At 38.5% G+C, this 21,185-nt stretch overlaps 1 long non-coding RNA gene across 3 annotated transcripts in view; it reads left to right on the forward strand.

Annotated features, from left to right (window-relative positions):
• The window catches only part of LOC149158566 (uncharacterized), a 50,835-nt gene extending 30,528 nt beyond the window's left edge, over positions 1 to 20,307 (forward strand). Inside the window, exon 3 of one of the 3 annotated variants that reach the window (XR_016261707.1) lies at positions 20,217 to 20,307. This is a non-coding gene — a long non-coding RNA (uncharacterized LOC149158566). Of the gene's footprint in view, positions 1 to 6,746; positions 7,736 to 12,852; positions 13,905 to 20,216 lie in introns of those variants that run through there. The other 2 variants (XR_016261706.1, XR_016261705.1) reach the window with 2 other exon arrangements.
• The last annotated feature ends 878 nt before the right edge of the window (positions 20,308 to 21,185 follow it).

Here is a 21,185-nt window from a genome sequence, read left to right on the forward strand (position 1 = left end):
GAAGGTTTCAAATTAGAAAAGATTGGTTCCATACAAAATTGGCTAGTCTGACTGGTTTTGGGGCCATACTAGACTCTAGTGTGCTTGAATGTTTAGGGTTGGAAAAGGTTGATTCATACAAAACCGATTACAAATGTCAAAATTGCCCAATTTTATACAGAACCATATTGCTGGTGATGGGGACCACTTGAACTTAATTTCTATCTTTTAAATATTAAAAAAATATAAAAAGTGAAACACTAAACCTAACCATAGGTTCCTTGTAATGCTATTTAAAGAGGTCCTAATCCTCCATTTTATGCACACATCTCATTTGAGCAATTTGGACCTTTCAAGTTGAGATTCCTAGTTTGATTTGGAGAACTGAGGGTTGATTTGAAGAATTTGTTGGGATGATTTAGAGAGTTTGTGAGCCAAGTTTCTTGGGCTGATTAGGCATTGATTCAAGGATTTGAACATTGTCGTTGGATGGATATCTTTAGGCCCAAGGGAATCAAGCTAGAACCATATCTTTGAGTCTAGTTATGTTAAGGATGTAGATGATGAGAATTTGGATGATTCTCTCATATGATTAACATAGTTTTATAACTCTGACTCAGATTTGGAACTGGCCGAGGGTCGACTTTGACTCCGACTTCGAATCAGTATCGACTCAATCTAGTTGATTTCAATGACTCGATCGTTATAAAAAATACATTATATATATATATATATATATATATATATATATATATATATATATTTTAATGAAAAAACATATTTTTAAAGATTTTCATTCATGTTTCCAAACTCAAAGCATTAGAATATAGAGGGAAGACAACATATGATCAAATTATGCTTATGAATATATCTATTATATCAAAATGGCACCAAGTGCATTGTCCAATATATGTAATATATAGAGATCAAAACAAAAACACATAACCAAGGAGGCTCTAAATGGCCTCTATAACAAAACATCACTAGTCACTACTGCTAAACAAGGCAAGATCATCTCGCTCAGACTTTGAATCAGAGTCAAATGGCGAAACCCAAGGATCCTCCTCACTACTGCTCCAAAAACCAACTCCAACTCTTCACAAACTCCTCACAAATGCTCACACAAATGCAATGAGATAGATGTGTTTAAATGTGAGGGGGTTGGGTCACTTTTATAGGGTTGGGAGAGGGGTAGAGGCATTAAGAAAAAAAATAAAACCAAAAAAAAAATTGAGTTTGAAGTTTGAGTTGCTGCCTTTTTTCCCTGCAGACTAGCTTGGCCAGCTTACGACGAGCTTTAGCCGAACCAGTTTTTCTACCTAGCTGACCCGGGCAGGTGTTTGGCTTGGTTTACCAGGTCGAATCCGATTTGGACCGGCCTAGTTTTAAAACACTGTTGATTAGATTGTATAGTCCAACGTCTAGACCAATGTTGCACGAAGCGGGAACGAAGCGGAAGCGCGAAGCGCGGAAGCGTCATTTTCCAAAAATCTAGGGAGCGAAGCGTCCGCGGAAGCGTCTGCTATATATATATATATTTTTATATATTTTTTTGCATTTATACTCAAAACAAACATCCCAAATACCAAATTAATTGTAGAAGACATGAAAACATGCACATATTTTTGCATAAATCAAGATAGATATGGCATCCATGATTCCATTGTAGTTACTAGTATGTACAACAATCATCTATATTCTAGCTATTACAAACATACATCAAATTTTTAAGCATATTATAAAACATAAAACATTTAAGCATATTATAAAACATAAAACATAGAGCATATTATGATTTATCTAGCAAGTGAGCAACTGTCAACATTTGTCATGTCCAAAATTCAAATAATAATGTTTACAAAATATGTCACTTGGTCACCGCCAAGCCAAAAAGGTTCAAAATTCAAATTCACAAGTCTACAAGTCTAATGAGTAATCTATAGACTATGACAAAAAGAAGTAGATTGTGAATATATCTACTAATCTCTCCTCCTTCCACCACGAATAGAACGTGATGGCGTGCCTCCACGTGGTGGCAATGAAGAAGATGGTCCCTGTGTAAGTCGTGGCACTGGAACTGATGAAGAAGAACCCCTGCTGTTGGTGTTGAACCATGGAACCTAGGACCAGATGGGGGTGGGGGTGGTGGCATATCAACACGGTCATCATCATCCTAGAATCGCTCAAAAAATTCATGCAAAAAAAAAAAAACACTAGTTAACAAAAAAATTAAAAACATGAATTAGAGAAATGCTTTATAAGGGAAAATTGGAAAATTCATACCACAATGGACATACCTGGATAAGAGCATCCTCTAATTGCTCTAGTTGCAACACTCCATCCTCCAAATTGGGCTCCTCTGGATGCTTGTCCCAAGTCAACAAGTCTTTATTAGACTTTGCATCTTCACAGTAATGGGACAACAATCGCAAGTTGTAATGAACATAAACCAAGCTCTCTGCCCGATCTAAACTCAACCTGTTCCTTTTAACACTGTGGATGAAAGAATAAGAGCTCCAACACCTCTCTGCAGAAGAAGTGTTTACCACCTGTGATAGCACCCGCAATGCCAAACTCTGTAGAAGTGGAGTAGGCCCTCCATGCATTTTCCACCACTCAAGAGCAGAAAAATGCTCTCGATCTTCAATTGAATGCATGCTCCCAAATGGACCAGTGTTGAGCGTATAGTTGCTCACCTGTCTCTATACCAATGCAGCCTCCTCATTATCAGGGATTAATCTACTCAATGCAGCCATATATTTTTCGTGAACCTCTTTATCTTGGTGTGGTTTTTTCCTGCTTCCCCCCCCAGGTGCTGGTTTTGAAAGCCATGATGGATGATAGTACCTAGGTGTCAAAACATATGCTAATGCATGCAATGGAACATTTAGCATATCCCATCGCTTTTCCACCTCTTCACGAATATAATTGTACAAGGTGGTATCTCTAGGCTCAACAATGTCTTTAATCTGCCCCAACATGCTATCCATTTGCTCATACACCTCCCCAATTACTGGTCGATCTGAATCTGCAAACTTGATCATGTAATAAATTGGTTTGGTGAATTGCAAAACATATTTAACCTGTGACCAAAAGTAAGTGTCAAGAACAGTGTCCTTGACTACATTAGCAGTAGCACCATCTGTACACTGGTTAATTTCATCCCATGTTTCAGCACACACCAGATTAGTTAAAGCTTGTCTCACCTTCACTAGCCGCCTAAAGGTGAGGTAATAACTAGCAAATCTTGTCTTTGCAATTTTAAGCAATTGCAACTTGGAGTAAGTGCCATAGAAGTAGTTTACCCTTGTATGCCCTGTGATGAATTTAATGAGCTGCTTCCCTTTCCTGTAAACCTCAGCAATCCACCCACATTCTTTGTGTTTCACAATATCATGCATCAAAAGGTTCAATGTGTGAACCAGGCACCCAGACCAAAAGATGTGTGGATGAGTACGCTCAATAATTTTTCCTGCTGCCTTACAATTTGCTGCATTATCTGTGATCACTTGAACCACATTATTCGGACCAACATCTTTGATTGATTTCAATAGGAGATCTGCAATGTTTTGTGCAGTTGCACTGATGGAGGAGGAGTCATGACATGCAATAAATACTGCACCCTTAGAAGAAACACCAAGAACATTTATCAAATGTTGGTTTCTAATATTTGTCCACCCATCTGATACAATGGATACCCCATAATCCACCCACTCATGTGTAAAACGTGTCACAGCTCTTTGAACCTTAGCTTTTTCTCTTTCTAATAACACTGTTCTAGCTTTCTCATAGTTGGGGGCCTTGTATCCTTTTGGGGCTTCATTGATGGCCTTTACCATGTCATGCCAATAGGGAGAGCGAAGCACATTGAATGGTACACCGCAAGCACAAAGAAAACGGACTACCTTTCCATCCACATCATCCCTCCCAGTAACATTAAGGAAATCCCCTATTGTTTTTCTACCTCCAGAGGTTGCAGAAGTACCATAAGGAGATGGGCAACTACCAAATTTAGAGGTTGCACTTGATTCTGAATGAGTTTTTTGTTTCTTGTTTTTTTGTTGTGCAGCCATCTCTATTTTGATGTATTTTTGTCTTTGTTCACTTGAAATTTTTGGGCAAATGGCTACCCCCACAGAACCCTTTTTTTCATCACTCTCTAGCACCCCACAAAAATGCCTCCTCAGACGGGTATATGAACCCGTATATGGTTTTCCTCCATGACAATCATGAGGGCACATCCATTTGTAAGATCCACCACCCTTTCCCCCTTCAAGTTTGGTCACATAGTTCCACAAGGGATTTGATGTACCTTTCCCATCTTGTGCTTCAGTGTCCTCTTCAAGTTCATCCCCTTCCTCTTCAAACCCTTCCTCCTCATCATACATTGGGTCACTACTATTAGGACCAAGTTCATCCCCTTCCTCTTCCCCTCTATTCCTCACCCTTGCCATCATTAAAACCAAGAGTGGAATGATACATAGAAGCCAAAAGAACACCATCTTGGAATATGGATATAGGTGGTGGACAACCTGTAAATAAAGGAGCAAGTAGAAACAATGGGAAAGAGTAGGAGAGGGAGGAGAAAAATACAATTTTTTTTTCAAAAAAACAAGGGAGTTTGGGGTTTGAACTTACCTCTTTAGCTCTTGTAGATGAAGTCCTCCAAGCTCTTGCTCCAAGCTCCTCCTCCTTCTCCTAGCTCCTCCTTCTTCACTCCTCCAAGCTCTCCTCTCTTCTCCTCTCCTTTCCTCTCTTCTCTTCTCCTCTCCTCTCTTCTCTTCTCCAACTCTCATAAACTCAAAGTGAGAAAATGAGAAGAGAATAGGGGCTTTATTCTTTTCTAAAGTCACCCTAGACTCACCCTAAACTAACCTAACCCACCCCCTCATGCTAGTTAAGTCACATATTAAAACAAATTTAAAAAAAATAAATTAAAAAAAAGGAGGCCGCGGGGTTGCTTCCGGAATCGCCTGGGTGGCGTGCGGGTGGCGTGCGGTTCCGGGCCGGAAGCGTGGCGCCACCCCGTGCCCGAACCGCCCTCCGATCCGCGGTTCCGGGGTGGCCGCAACCCAAAAGGCAGGAATCGCATTTAAATTCCGGAACCGCGCCACCTCCTCCTCCGAATCGCGCTTCCAAATTGGATTCCGGGACGGTTCGCTCCGATCCGCGGTTCCGGGTTTGGATCCTCCGGGGGGGGGGCGATTCCTGCAACCCTGGTCTAGACTATAGTTATTAATTAACGCTATCGTATTTTTGGACACTAGAGGCCATTTAGAGCCTCTTCGATGATGTATTTTGGTTTAGATATGAATTGCAATTTGCATTATTTTGGTTATTGCACCCTTGCTTGTTATATTTTTTAAACAGTTTTGAATACATTGCACTAGGCACAATTAGTAACTTCGTAGAAATGGCTGCCACTATTCCACCTGGTAGAACCAATATTTCATAAATGCCACAATGGCCAACATGTCTCCGAAGACTTGAACCCACGCTACTTGGGACACAAATCGTGAACCATACCACTTGAGCTAAGTGCCTTCGACCCTTGCTTGCTATATAAATGAGAGAATTTGCATATCTGTATAATGGTTTGGATTCACATAGATGCACATGAATATATATAAATATTTTTCAGAACTTGAATACTTTATGTATTTCTTTTCTGCTTTCATTTATGGTTTTTGTGTGGTTTTGGTCCGGGTTCTAGTGTTTGCGGTCAACAGGTCCAATTCTAATAACATTGGTTTAGACTAAGCTATCAAATCCCTGTGTGGTGGGGGTCCCTTGTTCCACAAACAAGGGTGTCTCATACACCAATTTGATTTCTAGCTAACTTGTTACCTTAAAATTAGATAATTAAATATTATTAGGTAATGGCCCGGTGTTGTGGTGAACATTGACAATAAGAGAGTAAGAAGAAATCACTTTGCTTATTGCTTGCCAATAACAAACATGGAGTTTGGTGAATCTATTCATTAATTGTTTACCATGTGAATGGATAGATTTACAATTTGTTTAAGTGTTTTGTAGGCACAATCAAATAGCAGAATATAGAATCAGCTAGTAAATAGGTTTGGAGTGATTGGTTGAATTTGTATAAACAGAGTTATGTTTATATAATTGGCTTTGCAAACCAGTAAACCAAGCATTGAACCAAATCAGAAGCATATTCTTTCTTTTGTGTCTATGAATTCACATTATGAAGTTTGAAGCCTTGATTGTAGAGACAAAAAAAATATTTTAATTCCACAGAAGATCTCTCTTGTCTAGATGGAAGAGCCATAGGCCTACCATTTATGTATCAAAAATTCCCTCAGAGCCATGCTTGTCTTAGTGCATGAGGGAATAGGGTTTTATGATTGTGTATGACACACAAGAAGAGATACATGAGTTATTGAAATATCTTCCCTCTACACTGAAGCATGATGTGCACGACATTTTAATAGGTTTTCAAATGAGCTTGGAGGTAATGAAAGAGGTAAACAATTATATTTTACAAGCAATAAACTATTTAATTTCTTTTTTAAAAGACTTTGCTACATTCTTGCCATAATAATTGATTTGCAATCTCAGTTGTTGAGTGATGATAGTAATGGCCGAGGTAATTACATTTATTCTCTTGGTAGTTATATAATAAATTGCCCCATATTTAATATTAGTTGAGGGAATTGGATTTTCATTGTATGATGCACATGGGTTCCTTGGATATTCGACTATAGCTATGAAGTCTAATAAATGGCTACTTGCATTAATTATATCAGATGATGCCCGTAGATTATCTCAACACAGTACAATTGCCAGCGTTTCTTGTAAGCATGCTTTGAAAATTGGTGATCAATTTCTTAGTATTTCATAAAATAATCATGATATCTCTTTTGTAGTCAAAGAATGTAGTACATTTATAAACGTCATGTTCCAGTGATTGTGTCCTATTATTGTTCTCAAGTTATATGTGATAAGTATCACACAATAGGAAAGAGTGTATTGACATCAAGGTAATTAGAATATGATTGGTGTTGATTTTTCAAGTACAATAGATACTAGCGCTTATTTTCAAAACTGATAATTACTTCCAATGATATTGTGATTATCTTTAGCACTTCTAGTTAATCATTAAGCAATTATACTTGCGAAATTCAACCATGAAACCAGTGGGATAGTAGAGATACAATGAAACAATAATACACAGACAACACAAGATTTACCCTGGGAAAACCCACTTGGGGGAAAAACCCAAGAACCTTTTCCTTAGAGAAATGATTGATTTCAACAAGAGACACAACTGATCTTTTCCAATCAAAATAGAGTCAAACGGACCAGCAAGAGCACCCTGGTCAAACCTGTTCAAACTATTTTCTTATTAACTCAAAATGCTGCCCAATAGACTTGACCTGGTCTTCTCTGCTAGGGCTGAATTTTGGCCTCCTGCACCCAGAAAAAACTCAGACTTGCTAACCAGATATGCCCAAAAACTCAGTCACACGTGCGAGGTCAACAGAGAGTTAAAGTCCACACGCGCGAGGTCAATTTGAGAGAGAAGATGCTGGATTAGTCTTCGCCCTTCTTGTCCTTTTCTTATTTGCTCTGATCAAATTATGTTATGTCTTGTAAGGTCGAAGGGTGCCAAAAGGAGGAGGTTGAATGTCATATATATAGACTTCTTGGGAGGCCGAATGAGTGCCACAACAAGTTGGGCCAACTTGATCATGTGGAGGGCCGATTTGACTTTCTTGGTGCCAAAATATTCAAATTTAAAAATTTTGAAAATGACATGAAGAACATGTCTTGTATTTATTATTGCATTTATATTTGAAGGGCTAAATTATTAAATATGAAGACCGACCATAGCTACAAAAATCCAACGCTCCCTCTTAGCTAGGGAGGTATTCATAATGACTTCACGTGTTCTTCTTGTTGAAAAATATCTCTAAGGGTAGGTTGAATGAGTTGGCTATATTGATATGTCAATCCATTATCCGTGGAAAGCATCTTGCATCAACATCATTCTCAACAAGTCGTCACTTGGAGCAATTCACTAATTATCCAAGTCGTCACTTGGAATTTGGTCAACACTTGTGACCTATGGAGAAACCTTGGGCTATTGCCATTCTTGCAAGCTGATTGAATTGTAACTCTCCCGTCCGATATTAAAGGCACTCACTCGCCCACTTGGGGAGCACTCTAGGCCTTGATGCTCTCTAGACCATTTCAACACTCACTCCAACCACTAGCCAAGTACCTCTTGGCAATATGGAGCACGCTAGGCCTTGATGATCTCGGGACCATTCTCCCTTAACCACATTACAATGCGACTTGGCCAATACCTTTGACCTAGGGAGAATGTTTGTCCTTGATGCAACAATATCAACACTCCCTCTAATTAAGGGAAACATTCTCATCTACTCTAAGCTTGTCCCTAAAGTGTAGAAACTTCACCCTAGGACAGAAGATTTGTGAGAATGTCAACATCCTACTCGTCTGTAGAAATGCATTGGAGCCTTACTACTCCTTTTTGTACTATATCTAAGATATAGTGGTACTAGATCTCAATGTGCTTCAACTTGTCATCATGGTCATCTCCTGCACCTGTTCAAGCAATCTTGTGAGTAGCTTCTGAAGCCACACTGCTTCAGAACTTGCTAAACTAGCCGCAATATACTTGGCCTTTGTGATGTTGAGTGCATTAGTTGTCTGCTTCCTGCTCATCATGAAACAACATCCTGATGTGCTCTTCTTGTCTTTTGCACTCTCTGCCCAATCTATATATTCCTGCATTTGTACTTAATCAATTGTGACATATCTTAATCCATAACTGACTGTGCCAGGCAGATCTCAATACATGCTTGAGCCATGTGCCTTGGCTTAATCATAAACTAACTGTCTTCCTTCACTGCCTTTCTTACCACGACTGCTTTCTAGTCACCCTGTTTGGGTGCTCCCTTTGACACTGGAATAGGGCTTGAATGCTCACTCTATCATGAAGGGAAATCCTCCTGCCACTATTGCCCCCTCTGTCACTGGAGTCTTGTTCCTGTCAGAAACAAGTCATATAATAACAAGATCAACCTTGATCCATTAATCTAAGAATACCAAGTCTTGTACAAAGCATTCTAGAGAAAACTGTTTTTCATAATCCTTTCCCTCTTTTGAATCCGTGCTTTGTATTTCTCTATGTTGCCATCTGTTGCATGCTAGATCTTGTAGATCCACTTGGAAGTCATCATTGACTTCTCTTCGGCACAATTTCCTTTATCATTACATCCTTCAAGCTTTCTGGCTTTCCTGCTCCCTCTGAACTAGGAGCTCTTCCAGTCATTAGGTACGATTATAGATGTCAGTACAATTTTCTTCCTCTAAATTATTGATCGTGGAGAATCCTCTTGCCACAAACTTTGCTTCATTCTTCCCAATGCTTTCATTTGTCGCCAGAGTCTTGGCAGTCTTTATGATGTACTTGCAAACATCATTAGGAAGCCATGGAAGAACGATTATAACCCAGCAAAAGAAACAAGAGCAAGAGGCTATTTAATAGCAAAACAATAATAATCGAGGAAGAGATTTATAAAGTACTCATCTTTGAGGATTGAAGAGAATTTGTTGGCTCCCTCTTAATCCTTGCCTTCTTTGCAAAAATCATAGAAATCCATTTGCAAACTTGGCATCTTTTTCCTCATCATCAGCCATGTTACCTTTCCTTCATTGCATGAGCTAGGGATTCTTCATTCAGTGGAATCAGCGTCTTTTAATACTTTGGGTCTAGGGTTTTGTCCACAAACCTTGTGGCTTTCTTAATCATATCTTTCAAGATTTACTTAGGGTTTACAAACCCTAGGACAATTAGATTTTCCAAGAAGGTCTCAGAGCACAAGTGTTATGACTCTTCTTCTCAGCTCCCTCTTATTCTGGAGCAACTTTCTTGAACCAAATGAAATTGATCATTTATCAAATACTTTGAAGGAAAAACTCTGCCGTATACTAATCTGTTCTAGTGACAGCAAGAATCAAGCAGCGACTTCAGCAGCATATTACAAGAGCCCTTAGTCATACAGGATATTTCCAGAAGGTATATTAGAGTCTGCAACTTCCAAAAACAATACTTCTGCTGATGAACACATATCTTACAGTATGATGCAACTCAGGTTCGTACAACAACTTCAATAAAATATTCTAGGCACATTTTGTCCATCTCACTCAGTTCCTTCTCTTGCCATAATCCAAATGATGTTATTGCTTCTTGACATATCAAGATGGCTTATATGCTACAGATCAGCAGATGTTCATTCATTGGTTGTAAGTCAATGATCTTACAACATCATCCAGGACAACAACATGCAGAAACTTTTATTCAGGACATACTTTTCAGGTCTTTTACAAACGCTAAGACAGATGTGATCATTAAATTCTGTCATCTGCAACTAAGTCAATAGGTCTTGTTCAAGCATTTTATATATCCTTAGGATTTCAATACAAGTTGTAACTTCCGATTTCTCTTCTAGATCTTCTTTGCCTCACTTTACTGCCTTGCTTTCCAAGCTGTCCATCTGAGAGTCTTTTTCAGCTTCAGATAGTCCTGGTCCAGCTCCCTCTATTTCTGAGGTCCTCTGCTTTGTTTAATTTGCAATTTGGACTGCTATACTTAGACCTCAACTGTTTCTGCAAATCAGAACATGTATCTCATATCATCAACGAGTTCAATTTATTCTTGTACATGAATTAGATTGATTACAGGTCACATCAGTCTTCAATTTTATCCAAAGCCCTATGTAGTGGACTATTTAGTGTGTCTAATGTTCTTTTGTTGCAGCCACTCCTTGCATACAAATTTCGTAGACAGATACACCCCTTTGAAGAAAAAATTATTGCTTTCCGGGCTTGTTCAACTTTATACACCAATCAAACTTATCATGCTAGTCACTTAACGTTTCAAGTTACCCAACTACTAACATCCTATAGTATTCAATCTCATAACTGACTCCAATTCTTTTACAAAGATCCCTTCTTTACTCATAAAGTGTAGTTCTGAAATTTTGACACTGTCCTTTCAACTTTGTTTGCAACTCAGCTGACAATCTTTATATTATAAGGATTGCAATTCAACGAGACATCAAAATCATGCTTATTTAAACCTCTTTTACAAACAGACTTTAGCATACTTCTTATACCGAAGACAAGTTTTATGGCCCTTTTACTGGACTGAGATATTTCAGGTTTGATTTTCCCAGGCCTCTCGGATTCTTTTGATCACTCTCTGAGATCTTTCTGTCTCATTCTTCCTGCAGCCTTCCTCAGACAGGCTGCGGCTTAGTCCTGAGGTATTTTTCCAGCCTACTAAGAGATGGAATTTGGTCCTGCACCTAGGGCTTCAGCCCTTCTCCAGTCCTGGTCAAATTTTCGTTTTTAAACAGAGCTTGGATCTCGGCATCATTTGTTCCTGGATGAAGATAAGGACTCTGATCCTTTGAGGTAAGGGCTGTCCATAATTCTTCCGTAATCTTTAGACAACCCATATTTCAATAGAATTCTATCTTGGGCTTTTTTACATACCTCATTTTGTTCTCCTTCTAGGGTTTTGACCAAAACTTCAATGTTGAACAGACTCGGCCCTTCTTCTTTTCTTCAAGGTCAAGGATTTAATCGAAGAATAGGGATTTCAAATAGTGATCTCATTGGTCTTTCTTCACCATAGCTCTGATACTATGTTGATTTTTCAAGTACAATAGATGCCAGTGCTTATTTTTGAAACTGATAATTACTTCCAATGATATGGTGATTATCTTTAGTACTTCCAGTTAATCATTAAGCAATTATACTTCAGAAATTCAACCATAAAAGCAGTAGGATAGTAGAGAACACAATGAAACAATAATACACAAAGACAACACAAGATTTACCATGGGAAAACCCACTTGGGGGAAAACACAGCAACCTTTTCCTTAGAGAAATGATTCAATTCAGCAAGAGATACAACTGAGCTTTTCTAGTCAAAATAAAGTCAAATAGACCAGCAAGAGAACCCTGGTCAAACTGTCTTCTTATCAAAGTCAAAATACTGCTCAATAGACTCGGCCTGGTCTACTCTGCTATGGCCGAATTTCGGCATCCTGCACCCAGAAAAACAAGGACCTGCTGCCCAGATATGCCCAGAAACTCAGCCACACGTGCAAGGTCAACAAAGAGGTAAAGTCCACATGTGCAAGGTCAATTTGAGAGAGAAGATTCTGGATTAGTCTTCGTCCTTCTTGTCCTTTTCTCCTTCGCTCAGAAAATAAGATATTATGTCTTGTGTGTAAGGTCGAATGGTGCCAAGAGGAGGAGGTCGAATGCCATATATATAGACTTCTTGGGAGGCCAAATGGGTGCCACAACAAGCTGGGCCGACTTGATCATGTGGAGGGCCGACTTGACTTTCTTGGTGCCAAAATATTCAAATTAAAAGATTCAAATTCTTTCTTTTGAAAATGACATGAAGAACATGTCTTGTATTTATTATTACATATATATCTGAAGGGATAATTTATTAAATATGAAGACCAACCATAGCTACAAAAATTCAACAACTGGAACTGATCGACATGTGTCTTATATGATGTACATTGTAACTCTTTTATTTATTATTTGTGCCTGTGGCAAGAGACTCTTGTGATCAAATTTTGATTCTCGTGCTCATATGTTGATTCTCATGTGCTTATATATTATAACATCTTCCGTCATTGCAGAGCACAAGCTTTTTTGTATTTGTAATAATTATAAAAAAAACAACTGGTGCAGTGTACAATCTCATGGAAGTTTGGGAATTTATAGCAGCCTTTCTTGTCTTCAGAGAATTCATGGAAGACTGACAAATTATGACAACTTGTCCTGTCTTAGGGAATTTATTGAAGTCTAACAAATATGGCAGTTTCTCTTGTCTTTGAGAATTCAGGGTGGTAGAATCACATATACAAGTTTGTTATATAAGGTACACATGTATTCTTCTTTCCTTTACATGTCTTCTTCTCGATTTGTGCCTGAATTTGAGGGCTTAATATTTGAGGCTTTAAACACTTGATTTCTGTGCACTATTTCTCTTGTGTGTATAATCCATTCATATATTGAGTTTTCAAATTTCTCTTTTAACTTCATTGTCAACCTATTTACTTGAGTTCAAGGAATATGGATATATCTACCAGATTTCTTGTTTAACATTTGATCTCCCAAATGAATTTCAGTTTGAACATGATATTTTTGAGGTTGCTGTTGAGATTTTAAAAACCCTATGAATTTCCACTTTTGAAATCATCTGGTGTCATTAAACCCTGTCAAGACGCATTACTCTCTGCCTCCATGCCCATAAAGATTTGAACCTGTGTCATTTGCATGGTGATGCGCTCTCTGAAACCCTAGACCCCATCCTGACAGAACATAGTCTCCATCCTCTTGATTGGATGGCTAAACCCCAAATTTTGGGGGCCACCTTCTTAGGTTTAGGTGTTGGTAATCCTATGCTTTTGGGTTTGGTTACTTGTCAAATTTAGAAAGCAGGGAGTTGTGGTTTTAGCCAATCTTCTCTAGGCGATACTGCACATTGCAGGTTTCAAATTTATTGACACTCTTTGTGCAATATTTAAATTTTAAGAGAGCTGGAGTATTTGGTCAGTATCATGGTGCTTTTTAAAATTTTTAGTATGTTTAACTTTAAACTACTTAGGAGTTTTTTGTAAAATATCCCTAAATCAGTTTCTGTGAACATTTGCAACTATCCATATTAGGGATTTGATCTCATTATCTTTTGGTAAAATATCCCTAAATCAGTTTCTGTGAACATTTGCAACTATCCATATTAGGGATTTGATCTCATTATCTTTTGGTAGTTTGTAGACGACCAAACCTTTCTTTTGGCTTTACCTCCGAACGTGGTATTGGAATTGAAGTTTATTTGTAGTTTTAGGGATAGGGAAGGAAAATATGTGTCTGTCTTGTTTGAATTGCTTTTATTGCAATTTTTTTTTACTTCATGATACCCTTTTTGGAATAGGTTAGGTTTGTTTTGTATCATTAGTTGCCAATGTGCAGACATTTTGGGAGGATATTGATTGGAAACTCGAAAGAGTTGGTTGAGATATTGACTGGAAAGACTATAACTCCGAAGTTAGGGTGTGCTGACACAATTGACAATGTGAAAGCCACGATTCAAGAGAAGGAAGACATTCCTCCTCATCAGGAAAGACTGACATTTGCTGGAAAGTAGTTGAAGGATGGACAAGCCCTCACTGGTTATCCAAAAGGAATCTATGCTTCACTTGTTGCTTGTTCTAAGAGGTGGAATGCAAATCTTTGTTAGGACTTTGAATGTGAAAAGCCATTGCTCTCGAGGTGGAAAGCTCATACACCATTGATAATATCAAGGAAAAAATACAAGATAAGGAGGGCTTACCTCCTAAATGGCAATGGTTAATCTTTGTTGTCAAGCAACTAGAGGATGGTTGTATCTGACTGATTACAATATTCATAGGGAATCACTCTCAATTGGTTGTGTTTGAGAGGTGAGTGTAGATCTCAAAACTCTATTTGGGAAGACAATTACTCTTGAGGCTGAGAACTCAGATACTATCAACAATGTAGGTCTATTCGAAAGTGAAATGAGGGTGGGGAAGGTGGTCCTATCTCTTCTTTCCCCATCATCTCATTTATGATGGGGCTAAAATTCAAGACAAGTAAGGAATTCCTCTAGATCATAAAAAATGTTTCTTTGCTGGAAAAAGTTTGATTATGACAGGACTTTGGGTGATTATGATATTCAGAAGTATCTACCTTGCTTCTTGTCCTTCATCTCCAACGAGATATACATATCTCCATGAAGATGTAAACTTGTGAGACTATCACTCTTGATTTTGAGAGCTTTGATAGAATTGACAATGTGAAAACCAAGATTCAGGATCAGAGAGAATTCCTACAAATCAGTAGAGGTTGATATTTGGTGGGAAGCAACTTTAAGATGGAAGGACTTTTGCTGATTTATTATGAAAGAATTGACCCTCTGCCTTGTTCTTTGTCTGCATTGTGGTATGCAGATTTTTGTCGAGACTTGAATGTAATATCCCTTAGGACTCATGAGAATTTACCCTTAGGGTTAAAAGAACATATGACTATTTTGTACCACTATCACAACATCCCTTTTCAATTAACAGAGATGCCATTGATTGCACAACGATGTAAACAATTAGAGAATTTTTCAGCAATACCAACAGTGTATAGGAAGTTACAATTTCATAGTCTCACTCCTAGGGCCGTTACACCAGCAGAATTTGTGGTACAACGCTCAACAATTTAGAAACAGTAGCACTCTTTTTCAAAGATTACAATATCAATTATCCTATCAGCAACACAACTAACCAGCTTACAAGATCTTTCTGTCACTTCTCAGTTTTCCTTCACAACTCTGCTGCCTTGTTAGCCTTAACAGGCCTCGTTGTTGCCCTAATAGGCCTTGCTGCTGCCCAGAGATGCCCTAAGTCCTTCGCTGCTGCCTGGATTGGGACACCACTGCTCCATCTCACCTTTCTGAGCTCCTTGCTGCCCAGACTCCACTCCATTGCATCAGATGTTGCCTTAGATAGGAGCTGCTGCCATAAGAAAGTCTTCAGATGTGGTCGTAGCCACAGGAGGGCTAAGCCGTAGAATTAAGCCTACGCTGCCATAGGAAATGCCCTCAAGATGGGTCGTAGCCTCAGATCGAGATTCAGGGGTATTTGCTTGCTCAGATAAGTGCCTCAGAACTAGCACATGGAACTTTGCTGCTTCAGAACTGTTGCACTGTCACTAGACGTGCCTTAAGATGGCCGCTATCTCAAGTAGGCCTCCAAGCTTAACTTTGCTGTGCAGATTACTTTGGGGAAAGTTACAGGGGTAATCCCCTTCCCAGGTCAAGCCATAAAGTTAACACGCTGCCACAGAGTGAGATGCTATTCCAACATAACCTTGGACTGGCCTACACTGTTCGAACAAACCTTCACTCAAACAATGGCACAGAACTTCACTGCCACATATTTACTTACTTAGAAACAATTGCTTGCCACAAACAGATGAGTGATGTTTCAGAAATTATGCTAAACAGAATAGAAAGAAGGGATTGGCTAGGGTGGAATCTTTTACCACCGAAACCAATCACATTGCATGCCCTCAAGCAATTGCAAATTCGGGTGCTGCAAGATCATATTTGTTACAATACCATGCATGGGAACAACAAAGCTACTTCTTTCAACCATGGCAGTAGCAATGGCATTTGCAGAAACCTGGGGTTCGGACCCAACATGATTGCTGTAATAACCGGGAGAATGATGTGTATGTGGACCCAAATGATGAGTTCCACCTTCTGCCCAGGGGTCAACCCTTCCCATATTATTCCATGAGAAGGTTCGACAATTTTGCCCCTGGTTGGTTTCCTTGAAGCAAAACTCAATCTTGTGGAAAGGCTTCCATATTCCTCCTTGTAAAAGGACGTGATAATAAAATCTGGCTTAAAGAGAGACATATTCTCTTGTCCCAAAGCAGCTACATCAAGCAATACATTCAACCTGTTCTGCTGTGCCAGAGACGTCCACTGTGCAGTGTGAAGAATACTTAGCTCCAGCCACCCTAGACCGGATAGGGAACACAAAGGGTCCTTTTGCAGAAATCCCTTTTCCGTTTTTTCTTATGCTCAAGCTGCTTTCTAAGCCCTGCACTACACAGCCGAAGTGTTGACCACTTGCACCAAGCACTTTGTATTTTGGCACCCTTCTCTCTTGCAGTCTTGAGTCATCCAATTAAGAATTAAGAAATTCACTTCCATCAACAAATATGGTTAACAACCTTTGATTTTGGTGAATTGGGTATGCCTCTGTAAGAAATGGTCTCAATAACTACTTCACACCAACAGAGGGGGCATGAATACCAATATCTGTGATGCCCCCTTCCACGTGATTGTTGTCCCTTGGTGGTTTGATCTCACTGTCTTTTGGCGTTCCTGAATTATATATAATTTATCCCTTGAAAATGCTGCAAACAGAACCAAGAAGAAAAGCCTACAAGATTGAAACATGCATCATAGAATAAACCTGAAAATCTCACTGTCTTTTGGCGTTCCTGAATTATATATAATTTATCCCTTGAAAATGCTGCAAACAGAACCAAGAAGAAAAGCCTACAAGATTGAAACATGCATCATAGAATAAACCTGAAACCCCAATGGCACCAAGAAGATTTTCATTAAACTCTCGGGAGAGGAATTCTTCCTTTATCCAACCATGCTTACAAACGGGGAACACCATCCTTTATATAGATGAGGAAAGGAATTTCCTATGCAACAAAATAATATTATTTAGGGAGGACCTTGAACCTAGTCTAAAAAGATTAGATCTAGTTTAACTAAAAATAATGATAATGTTAGTGGACAATGGCACATGTACAATGTGCAAATGATAATTCCCTTGGAGAAGTTTGATCCACCCAATTACAGAATTAAATTTTGGAAAGCAAGCTCAACATCTATTGAAGGGTCTGGTCCCACTCTTTAAATTAAAAATGCAACTTCCAACTTTAATCGCATCAATGTGTCCATGTGTCTGAGCTTTGTGGTCCAACTAGCTGGAGGAATTTCTTTGTGACTGATTGCAGCGGGATCAACCAATGGACACCTATAACTCATATGCTCATGATTGTTTTTAACAAGAAGGCTTCCAGATAAAAAGGGCCAAAGTCTGCACCAACGACAGTGTTGTCAGTCAGTGTTACTAGACAATTTGTCAGGGCCCGCGGCCAACTTAGTTTGAATTTCCGGCGAGATATATGAACATATAATTGTGCGGGAAGTGATGGATCCTGTCAATTTCCTTTTTGTTCTCTCTCCAGTTTTTATCCCATTATTTAGTTGCAGCAATAGTATGCTCATGGTCTCAAATGAATTTATTTTGTCCTCTTGCTTTTCTAGTGTGACCAGGGCTGTCCCTTTCAACTTCTCACTAAAGCATCCACACCAAACTTCCTTCTTTACTCCCATCACTGACTCTTTGTAACCTTAGATCCGGTGCATGGGCATTGCCATCCAGTTTCCATATGGCAAAAATCAGAAGAGTTTTGGGATAGTGATCGGAACCTGCCATGTATGTTCTCACATTTATTCTGGCCCATTTCATCCTGATCCTCTCTTCTGCCACTCAATAATTCATCTTTGTTAGCTCCACTCTATGCAGCTCTCTAATTCCTGAATTGATTCTCAAACCCCTAAATTCTTCAACAATTCACGACGGAAAACCCTTTAACAGTTGACTGACAGTCTCAGAAATATCGTCCATTTGGGGAGCCGTGACCTTTCTAACCCAACAACTAACCCTTTTTCTTGGAGAAAATTGAAGCTGGGAAGTCAAAATAGTATGAAACAACAGCTTCAAAGGAAGAAATATTTGGAACAACAACCTCTCCTTATCAGAATCAAAAACTTGTGCTTGAATGCCAGTCATGTTGTTCGATCATCCTTAATTTCTGTTTCTTTTTTTTACTGTGTGTAACACTCCCTGTATATTGAACCCTAGAGACTTCAACAACACAGATAAAAGTTGGCAAATGTATCTTTCCTGACCTTTGACAGAGATAACTAGAAAGTGGCAGGCTCATTTTTTGTGGATACTCTTGAAGGAGAATGAACACATAGGTGAAATCTCACATCATTAATAATAGCAGGATTGGCATTAAATGGGTGAAACTTCGCATCATTAATAATAGAAGGATTGGCATTAAATCTGGTACACCAGAGAGTCGGGAATTCACTTGCACCTCACCAAAAACTTCACACTTCAAAAGAAATCCATCCTTGTTGATAATGGCATCAAAAACTTCATTGTTTGGATGTTTTAGGTCACTTGCATGCCATGGAACATGAGTTGCAATGGCACGTGGAAGAGTATTGCTCACACTTGAAGAACCCCCAATCACAACATTTAAACATTCTACTGACAATATTTGGTGGTGCAATTATATCATTCAAAATATTAGGTTGTTTAGTTAAAGGAAATCCACTATCCATCTTCTCATCCAAAAGCTGATATACAATAACGAAGTTATCTTTTATGAGATCCTCATTTAAATCTCCCACTTGGGCTTCTAGAGCAGCATGTGTTGCAACTCTAGTTTCAGCCAATGATTCTGCTTTGATAGGAGCTAGCTCCTCTCAGACAACTTCTGTTGCCTCTTCAGTGGAAACAGCAACAACAACCTGTGTTTTTGTGACTTGTTTATCAGGTTGAGACAACCTGGTATAACGAAAGACAACAACAACAATGCTCTGTTCTCCTGGTGAAAGATCTGCTAACAAAGCAAGCCAAGCGTCTTGGTGCTTTTAGTCAATAACAGTGAATCCATATTTTTGCCATGACATTTTCCTAGTGACTTCTTATTACTCTTTCCTTTCCAAAGCAATCTTCCAACACTCAGATATAATTTACCATTGGAATCTGTGAAGAATTCTCCATTTGAAGAAATGTTTGTCATAAATCGTGCTATTACCTCTTTCCCTAGATTGTCATCAACTGGAAATGGTCTAACCAGGAAATCCACTTCAGCATCCTATGCATTCTTGTACAGGCTAAGTACCTTTTGTTTAAAATGCTTGTAACAGAGGGAATGAAAACCAAATTAGTGCTATGGTAAACATGGTACTTGGGAAATTCAAAACTAAACAAAACTAAGAAAAAGAGGTATATTAGTATGTTTTACCCGTTGGTACTGAATTTAATTTTCATTGTTTGAAATAACATCAAGGAGGATTTTTCAGTTTCTTTGAATTCAGTGTATTTTGGTAGTTTGTAGATTGCCACACCTTTTTTTTTTGGCTTTACCTCATAACCTATTTGGAAATGAAGTTTATTTGCAGTTTGAAGGATAGAGAAGGGAATGCTATTTCTTACTTGTTTGAATTGTTTTATTGCAAAATTTGATTGACTTTATCATACATTTTTTTGGTATATGTTGAAGTTTATTTGCAGTTTTAAGGATAAAGAAGGGTAAGTTATATATTTCTTGTTCGAATTGTTTTATTATAAAAGTTGATTCACTTTATCATACACTTTTTTGGTATGGAGGCTTGTTTTGTATCAGTGGTTGCCAATAAGTAGATATTTGTAAAGACATTAACTTAAAAGAGCTAGTGAAGGTATTCATTGGAAATACTATATCTAGGGGTAGAGAGTTCTGACTATTTTGACAATGTGAATGCGAAGATTCAGGAATGAAACTCACTGGAAAGCAATTGAAAGATGGATGTGCCCTTGTTGATTAATTATCCAAAAGGATTCTACAATTAATTTGCTGCCTTTCCTCAATTGTGGGATGGAATTCTGTATTTAGCTTTGAGTGGCAAAACCATTCTTTTGAGGTGGAGATCTTGGGCACCATTAAGGAGGGTATACAAGTTAAGCTAGGCAAAGATACAAGTTGAAGAGGGCATACATTCTAGCTACTAACAATGAATCTTGCTAGAAAGAAACTGGAGGATGGTTGTACCTGAAGTGATTATAAACATCCAAAAGAAATCATCTTTTCACTTGGTTTTGTGTTTGAGAGGTGGAATGCATATCTTTGTCGAAACTCTAATTGGGAAGACAATTACTCTTGACGTTGAGATTTCAGATACCATGAACAAGGCCAAAATTCAAGGCAAGGATGGAATTCCTTGAGATCATCAAAGATTGTTCTTTGTTGGGAAAGCAATGTGAAGATGATAGTAGAACTCTGGTTGATTATGGCCGATAATGACAGTTAGAGGAATCTACAATGCTTCTTTTCCTTCATTTTTGAGGGGGTATGCAGATTTTTGTGAAGACATTCATTGATAGGAGTATTACAGTTGACGCTAAGAGCTTCCACAATATTGATATAGTGGAGGCCAAATTTCAAGATGAGGGAATTCCTCTAGATATGCGAAGGTTGATCCTCTGTTAGGAATCATTTTGGAAGGATGCATTTGGTCCTTTGTGGTGGGTTTTAGAAGTTGTATGGCAAGTGATGTTGGGAATCATAAATTTTTAGTTGGGGTTGTAATTCGTTAAGAATTATGGTTTGTTTTAGTACTTAGCTAATTTTCAAATGTAAATTTGGTTTAATATTTATCTAATTTTGTAATATAAGTTTGGTTTTAAATTTTAAAGGTTCGCCTTCTCATGTAAAATACATGCGATTTTCCTCTAGGA

Source organism: Pinus tabuliformis, chromosome 5_2 (genome assembly GCF_031772625.1).
Source record: "Pinus tabuliformis cultivar Carrire ecotype Pingquan chromosome 5_2, CPIR1, whole genome shotgun sequence".
NCBI lineage: Eukaryota > Viridiplantae > Streptophyta > Pinopsida > Pinales > Pinaceae > Pinus > Pinus tabuliformis.